This window comes from Dromiciops gliroides, chromosome 6 (assembly GCF_019393635.1).
Source record: "Dromiciops gliroides isolate mDroGli1 chromosome 6, mDroGli1.pri, whole genome shotgun sequence".
Lineage (NCBI taxonomy): Eukaryota > Metazoa > Chordata > Mammalia > Microbiotheria > Microbiotheriidae > Dromiciops > Dromiciops gliroides.
This window is the reverse complement of record NC_057866.1, coordinates 258,405,219-258,413,997: the sequence shown is the minus strand read 5'-3', so window position 1 is coordinate 258,413,997 and position 8,779 is coordinate 258,405,219. Positions and strand designations below refer to the sequence as shown.

The 8,779-nt window shown below is 40.8% G+C and overlaps 1 long non-coding RNA gene across 1 annotated transcript; it reads left to right on the top strand.

Annotated features, from left to right (window-relative positions):
• The first annotated feature begins 848 nt into the window (after positions 1-848).
• Positions 849-6,273, top strand: LOC122730491. Its single transcript, XR_006353513.1, has 3 exons — positions 849-1,070; positions 4,242-4,293; positions 5,380-6,273. It is a non-coding gene; the product is annotated as an uncharacterized LOC122730491 (long non-coding RNA).
• Positions 6,274-8,779: the final 2,506 nt, after the last annotated feature.

Genomic DNA, 8,779 nt, shown 5'->3' with positions numbered 1-8,779 from the left:
TTATGGATTTGAGTCAGATTAAACTCTGACCTTGGGGTCTGGAAGGTACCCAGACCTGCCCCAGTATAGTTTGTTAGAAGTTTATTGCTTGTCAAAATTCTCACTGTCTCCTTTAAGTTTTATTGCCAATTAACAGTATTTTTACTTCTGCTCAGTCTCCCCACTTGTCAGCTACATATTAGTTTTGTCTGCAATCTATCATGTGTCAGAACCCCAGTCAGTGGGTCAGGGAGTTTGCCCACCAATTCAATACTCGGGACTCAAGAAGAAAGGATGGGACTAGGCACAGAATGCAGCCATTGAGTTGAGACCAGATGTTAAGTAACATTGTCTCTTTTTCTCAGAGCAGAATCCCCTTGGCCTTGGGGTCCCAACAATGGATTATTCTTTTCTTCCCAACATAGCCAAAGATAAATTTTAACCCTGTCATCCTTATCTTTAGAGACAGGGGCCTGGAGAGGGGAGTCAGTGGGAACTGTGAGATGTGAAACATCTGACTCTCACTCCCCTGTTTCCTTTTCCTTTGGTTTGACCTTGTTCCCCCTCCCCTTTTCCCCCTTGTCCCTGGAACACGTATGCATGTCTCCATACGCACCCTGGGTGAGACAGGATTGGATGTTAGATTGTGAGCTCATCCACCCTAAGTGTATGTGGGGACAGTCCTTTTCAAGATTACTATAAAAACCTAGAGGATTGGGCATATCTTTGCAAGACTTCAATGTGTAATTGGGTTTTGCCCGTCCTCATGAGGATGTAATAAATCTGTCTCTGCTTGACTTGGTGGTCTCCTCGAGTTATCTGGGTAAACTGAGGCAGTTTGCTCCATACAGATGGGGGCTCGTCCGGGATCTCTTTGGGGATCTTTGGAGACTCCCAGGAGCCTGTCCTTCTGAACAAGGACGTCCCTGCTGAGTTCAGCAGGTTCAGGGGTCTGGCTCTTGGTGAGGCTTCTCAGCATCCATGCCCGGAAAGAGAGAGACTTAAAAGCCAACCAGACACAGGGATGCCGGCTAAAGTAATGAGGAGTATCCGGATTGGTTCGGTCACAACGTGTGCACAGACCCAGACTGGTGAGTAACTGGGTGACCATTCAGGGGGATTTCTAGGAAGAAATCGGGGAACCCCTAGTTATCATCCTAAGGTCTGTTGAAGTTTTGCAGGGTTGAACAGGTCACTAGGACTGAATAGACACCCTGATACGAGATACAGAATTAACCTTAGGGTGCCCTCTAGGTCCTATTGAGTTTGCGGGGTTGAAAAGGTCTGGGGACGCCCAACCAACAATAGACACCCCGAACAAAATATAGGAACGCCCCTAGGGGGGGTTTAGTACCTGTTGTTTGCAGGATTGAAAAACCGGCTAGATGGTAGAGACCTTTTAAAGGTGGAGGTCCATGCTGAGCCAGGGTTGAATAGACATCCTGAGCAAAAACAGGAGCCCGGTGAGTTCAGGGTTAAAAAGTCCAGACCAGGCTAGGATCTTGAACAAAATACGGGTAGAACATCTAGAGTAGGGCAAGTTTAAAGAGCCAGAGGAGGCTGGAAAAAAATCCTGGATTAGATAATTGGAAGGAGACCTTTTCAATTGAAATTAAAAGTAGAGGTCCAGGAGTAAAAATTCCATCAAAATAACTGTATTGACAAAAGAAGAAGAAAGGGAAATTGATCCCTGCAGTCTGGGTTAGAGAAGGGACTGAGAAGGGGATTGTAGAATTGTAAATTACTCAGAATTTGAATTGAGCCATTGAAATGTGATCTGTCTGCAGCCCTAGGTAAAAGGCTGCTGACCACAAAGGAGAAAGAGTGAGTGTGAAGTTTGTTCTTAGGGAACACCTAAAGTTTGTAATAGGCAGATTAAAGAAGAGAATCCCCTGGGTCTATCTTAAAATAGATAAATGGGGTTATTTGGTGAGATATTGGCTAAGCTGCCACTTTGCTAGTTTCAGATGGTTTAAGTATGTTGAGAAGGTACGAGGAAGTTTGATTAAGTGAGGAGGAATGAATGGTTAGGAAGTTGTTTGCTAGCCTACATGGTCTGCCCTGTCTGCATTGACTGTGACCAGGGGTATGAGAGTGAATAGTTAGGATTTTTGAGAAAGAGAAAGAGAGGAAAGTAGAAGGAAAGAGAGAGAGAGAGAGAGAGAGAGAGAGAGAAGAAAGAAAAGAAAGCCACCCCTTCCCCTTTTTCTGCTGTGGGGGAGGAGAGAGCATAAGTCTGTGCTTGGAATTTAGAAGGAAAAGTTTTGTTTAATTGAAGAAGCTACCCTTAAAAAAAAAAAACAACTTGCTAGGTTAAGGAAGTGGGGGAGGAGCAGGGGGAATCTTGCTGCTCTGGCATTGTCTTTCAGACTGAATTGGAGGACTAAATGTGGCATTAAAATATTCCTTTAAACTAGCAAAAGAAAAGTTTGTGTAATTAGGGAATCAAGAAGGGTAATTGAATTTGATTGGGCTATCTATTTAAGAAACTTTGGGAATCATACAAACTATATACTGCCACTTTAAAAATTTTCTTTTGTAATGGAACTGTTTAAGGAGAAACAAAAACAGGAAAATAGGAAGTGTTTAGATTAAGTGATTATGGGATGAATTAATACTAATATGAAATTATCAATGAGGTTCTATACGATATCGTTCAGAAAATAAATTGGGGTTTAATTGAATTAATTCTGATTTAACTCTAAGTGAAATATATACTGTTCTATTTGTGTAACTTTAAGCTGACTACATCAAGGTGATTTGTAATATGGAAAGGAAAAGTGCCCAATAGTTTAATAGTTTATTGTATTGGAGATATGGTCAGATTTGGACTCTCTAAATTACTTTGGGTTATGAATTTAATTGAATGTGATAATGGTTTTCTGTGAAGTGGGCATAGTAAGAATATTCTTAGCTGTATATTAAGGCTTTAAGATCCAACAGATCCTCAGTAAAGTATAGTGATTTGCTTTTTTTTCTAAAAGTTAGAAGCTTGATGGGATCTCTTTGTGAAATGTAATTTGGTATTAGAGGGGGATGGGACTTGAAATCCTTAGTGCAGTCTCTTACCTTGAAGGACAGGAAGAAACGAAATCTAGAGATAAAGAAAAAAAAAACTGGCAAAAGAAACTGCTGGATTACTTCAAGTTGTATTGTGATCTGGTATACTGTAGTTTGAAAGAACAACTACAACTACAACAAGAGATAATGAGAGGATTTAAAAAGGGGCCTAGTAAAATTTGTTATTATGATTGGAACGGGTTATTTGAATATTTCCTCTTTGGTTTGGAAGAAGCTGAAATTCCTCCCCACTGCAAACACTTTAGATGAGAGAGAAGGGGAGCAGAGATAAAGTTAAGCTAATTTGTTGCAATGGTGATTTGATATTGATAACAATCATGTTCAAACTTACTGTGATTTGTGAAATTGTGTTAATTAATGGAAAAAGCTTTTCTGGAATCCTGAATATCTGAATATTTGAGTTTTATTCTTAAGGTTTGGTATATATTTCTATTATGAGAATGGACAAAGTGGAAGTTTGTTATTGCAACATTGAATTAATTGGTTATTGAATTAATACAAGAACATCTAAATAATTTGTAAGTTATGAGAAAGATCTTGCTGTTTTGATCTGGATTTATTGGTGCTAAGTAATAGTTAAATTGGTGCCTGAACTTGTCATGTATGACATGTTAGTGAACAATAAGTAACTTATGAGCTATCTTGTATCATCTTAATAGGGAATCTGAAGTTTACTTATGTTTTTATTTAATTGGAATTAGAACATGTGTAGAAACACATGCAAACTAGTTGTCACTTTAAAGATGTTCCCATTGTTTAGAGGAATTCTGAGGACAGTATCTTATGTTTAACATCTAAACCCATTTTACCATGTGCTATTGTGTGGGGCATTTTCTAGTTTGTTCCCAGTATGCAATTTGGGATTGCTTACACTTATTTCAACCATTGCTTGTTATTGAGCATCTCAAAGCAGATTCATTTGTGTAGTGCTAACCTATGGATGAAAAGAGAAACCTATTTAAGTACAAGTATAGTTAATACTTGCTGTCTAGGATATGCGATCCTTGAGAAATGAATTCACTTTTAGTGCTGATTGTTGGGACTTGCTATTTATGATGTTATGGGACTATTAATCATTATTGCTCTGAGTTTGACTCCAGTTATTACTATCAAGGAATGGTGAGCCATATGATTCATGATACCAGCAACCCTATAGGGGTTTTTACATGTGTGCACTGCAGGTGGAGTTCTCTTGGGAAAGGATGGGAGACCGACTGTTTGGCAAAGGCTGAGGTAGGTGTCTCCTGACTCGGTTTCCCCGAATATTACATATGGAATGCAAACTTTCCCACCTGGCTGATTTTAGGTCTGGCATATTGCATTGGTTGTCCACAAAACTTCTACTGGGAGTTGGGAAAGTACCTTTCCCCCAGAGCTTTGTTCTTTTTCTTTTGTGGCAAGTTCCTATAATCATGTCACTTGATAAGCACGAACACAATATTGTCTCTTCATCCCTAGATTAATACTGTAACATCTGGGTGAGATGCAGGTTTAAGATTTAAGCTATTTGCCTTAGAAATTCTAGTCCCTTTCAGAATCTGAACAACTAGAATGTATAAGCATTTAGCCTTGTCATCTGTCTGTTATTAGTTATGCATGTTAGAAATTGAACCAGAGACATCTCAAGTCTGTTTCAAGAAAACAGAGAAGAGTAAAATATAGAATGTTTTGTTATATAAGTTTATTGTGTAATGTAGAAATAATATCTGTCTATAGAGCATGTCCTGTAATACAAACATGGTTTATTATGGACAACTTATTTGACATGCACTGTTTTGAAATTAATTGGTTAAATGTCATCCTAAGTCTTTTATTAGAATTGAAGTTAACTTGGTAACTCTTATGTAAGTTCATTTGTGGTCATCTTCTTACAAAGGTATTTTGTAACCTAAGTTTTATGTGAGGATTACATCTTAAACAATTGAGTGAAAACTTTTGGAGAAATAAAGTGAAATGGATATAGATGTAATTTGGAAAAATTTAAGGGTTCTGCCATCAGTGGCATTTTGAAACATTTAGATTATATGGCTTGCATGTAGCAAGATAGTGGTAACCCTTTGACTTGTTGTTAATAATGTCTGTCAGATACAGAACTAGGTAAAGCTTTGAACAGCACGGGGCATTCATGACACCTTTCACTGGATGAAGGACATTTGTAAACAGCTTTTCGCTCCTGATGCAGGATCTGGGGGTTCCTGGATTCACTCTTTTGGTTTGCCCCTTTTCCCTATTGTTGTCTTTTAAAATTTTTTGTCTTTGTCTCTTTAACCTCTTGATAGTTTGTTTTATCTAGGCTCAAGGCTTTCAATTTTATGTTAGCAATTCCAGACTATATACCCCCTTCATCATCTGGACCAGGCCTGCAAGGATTTCTGCACCTTCCACTGTCAGCTCTACACACATATTCAGCTGGAAGCAGTTACAGAAGAAGAGATCTTCGCCCTCTTTTTCCTTAGCTATTGGAAGGAGGGGTGGGGAAATGTAGTGGTAACCTGGTGGGCCTGAGTCTAGTTGGGGATACTCAGGCCTAGAAGAGGTCAATTAGAGATTACTCTTTCCTTGGATAAAGTTGGGAAACAGTTGTATTTGCTATTTAAATTTGCTTTGTAAAAGGTTCTAATAGGGGTACCTGAGGTCAAAGATGAAAATTGCTAAGTGAATGGACACTGGGAGCACATCACTGAAATTATAAAGAGGTTTTTAAATCATATTTGTTGTTATAATATTGGTAGTTATTGACATGTATATGGTATATTGGGATAATTAATTAGACCCCAATTTACCTCCTGAAAGATGCCTATGGGACAGGATTAGGTATTCATTTGTAATTTTGGAGTTCTCCTTATACTTGTCCCTGTTTAGTCCCTTGCTTTATAGGTTTGATACAACGTGCAGTTCAACAGATGCAGCTGATGGTGACTCAGCAGTTCACTGAGAAAAGATTAAAGACCCTGATTCTGAAACTTCACGAAGGAGAGACTGGTGATGAGTTGGACTTGGACTGATGGGCTGAAATCCTGCATGGCTGAAGGGCTCAATGACAGTGACTCAAATCCAGAATATGCTCTCTGAGCATAAAAGAAAAACGGAGGATTGTATGATATGATTATGGATTTGAGTCAGATTAAACTCTGACCATGGGGTCTGGAAGGTACCCAGACCTGCCCCAGTATAGTTTGTTAGAAGTTTATTGCTTGTCAAAATTCTCACTGTCTCCTTTAAGTTTTATTGCCAATTAACAGTATTTTTACTTCTGCTCAGTCTCCCCACTTGTCAGCTACATATTAGTTTTGTCTGCAATCTATCATGTGTCAGAACCCCAGTCAGTGGGTCAGGGAGTTTGCCCACCAATTCAATACTCGGGACTCAAGAAGAAAGGATGGGACTAGGCACAGAATGCAGCCATTGAGTTGAGACCAGATGTTAAGTAACATTGTCTCTTTTTCTCAGAGCAGAATCCCCTTGGCCTTGGGGTCCCAACAATGGATTATTCTTTTCTTCCCAACATAGCCAAAGATAAATTTTAACCCTGTCATCCTTATCTTTAGAGACAGGGGCCTGGAGAGGGGAGTCAGTGGGAACTGTGAGATGTGAAACATCTGACTCTCACTCCCCTGTTTCCTTTTCCTTTGGTTTGACCTTGTTCCCCCTCCCCTTTTCCCCCTTGTCCCTGGAACACGTATGCATGTCTCCATACGCACCCTGGGTGAGACAGGATTGGATGTTAGATTGTGAGCTCATCCACCCTAAGTGTATGTGGGGACAGTCCTTTTCAAGATTACTATAAAAACCTAGAGGATTGGGCATATCTTTGCAAGACTTCAATGTGTAATTGGGTTTTGCCCGTCCTCATGAGGATGTAATAAATCTGTCTCTGCTTGACTTGGTGGTCTCCTCGAGTTATTTGGGTAAACTGAGGCAGTTTGCTCCATACACTATCAACTACTGAGTGGGTTTTGGCCAGGGCACATGGTCCAATGGGAATCCTCTAGGAAGTATTTATCCTCTTATGCCTGACCCTATCTCCCCTGTGGGCATCCCCACCTAGGTCTGGCATTCCTTGGAGGAACTTCTCCTGAGTGATTCTCTGAGAAGTTCCCCACTGAAAATATTTACCAATATTTACCAATTCTTGGGCCTCTAAGTAAAACCGTCTGAGTCCCTTATGAGACTCCTTTCCTATAGCTAACACTCAAAGGTTCAGGGATCAGTTTTGTTAAGTTCTCCAATTCTTTCAGTTCTTAATTTCAGGATTAAACCTCTAGGGTCCAAAGAGCAGTTAACTAGGCCCCAGTGGTGTTTTTATAAATGAACAGACACATTAAAATCAAGTGGTTCGTCTCTGGAAAGTCTTTATTTACTGAAGGAACCCAGGGACTAATTTTATAAAGTAATTTCAATTGAGACCAAATTTTTGGCAAAATTTATGCCAAGGGCAGCTCGGTGGCGCAGTGCATAGAGCACTGGCCCTGGAGTCAGGAGGACCTGAGTTCAAATCCGGCCTCAGACACTTACCACTTACTAGCTGTGTGACCCTGGGCAAGTCACTTAACCCCAATTCCCTCACTAAAAAAACAAAAAAACAAAAAAAAAAGAAAGAAAGAAAATTTATGCCAGCTTTCTTTGAACACTTCCTAAAAAATTGAGCTTTGATTGTCAGTAACTGACTTAATCCTTACTTGGCCTTATTCACTAACAAAGTGAGCGTTCTCCTTTCCTCATATCTGGAAAATTATAAGCCTTCTTTTCAGGTCAGAAGAGGGTGGGATTGTTCCCAGGGTGGTAACAGCCTTGAAGGTTTACCATTGAGGTAGGGAATCTCACCCCTAAAGCTATTGGGCCAGCCAAATTATTGCTCCCTCAAGGTGTCAGAGCACTCGAAAGGGGAATCACTCCCCCAAACCTCACCCATCCAAGGTCATAGGGTGTTTGAGTCGGGCTCCTCTCCCCATTGTGAGCCCCAGCTCCAGTTCCCCCTTGTATTGGATAGGTGGACTTGAGTCAGTTCAGATTCTGAGCATGAGGTCTGGAAAGTACCCAGCCCCCGGTCCCTGTTATTGTCAGATCATTCTGTTCATGTTTTATTCCATTACTAACAACAGAAATCATGTATCTTGCTTTACTGAACTTAATGTACCCTGGTATAAATCCTCACTGCCTACATTCTAAACTCCCTAGTCCTTGTTATTTCCAGCCATAATGTTGCTACAACACACCCCTTACCCCCCACCTTTGTTCTATGACCAGGCAGGAAAGATGGCCCCTGCTAGCTGGGAGCCCACCCAGATATTGCCTCTCCCTTTTTGCATTCCTAAGTCCTAACCCCATCCCCCACCCCATGTACCAGCACCTGGTACCATCACTCCCCTCTTCCCCCTTGCCCCCTCCTCACACGGGTGGAGCGGTTTCACCCTTTCCCCCCTCCCCTTTCCCCCCAGCTCTTGGACATAGCTGAGCATGCATCCATACCCTGATCACGAGCTGAACACGCACCCTGCGTGAGACAGGATTGGATGTTAGATTGTGAGCTCACCCTGTGCATGAGGGGACCTCCCCAAAACTTCCATAAAAACCCAACTCATGAGCCCATTAGTGAGTTCCTCATCCCTTGCCCATTCTCATGAGAATGTAATAAATCTGCCTCTGCTTGACTTGGTGGTCTCCTCGAGTTATTTGGGTAAACTGAGGCAATTTTGTCCCAAACACCCCTCAATCAATT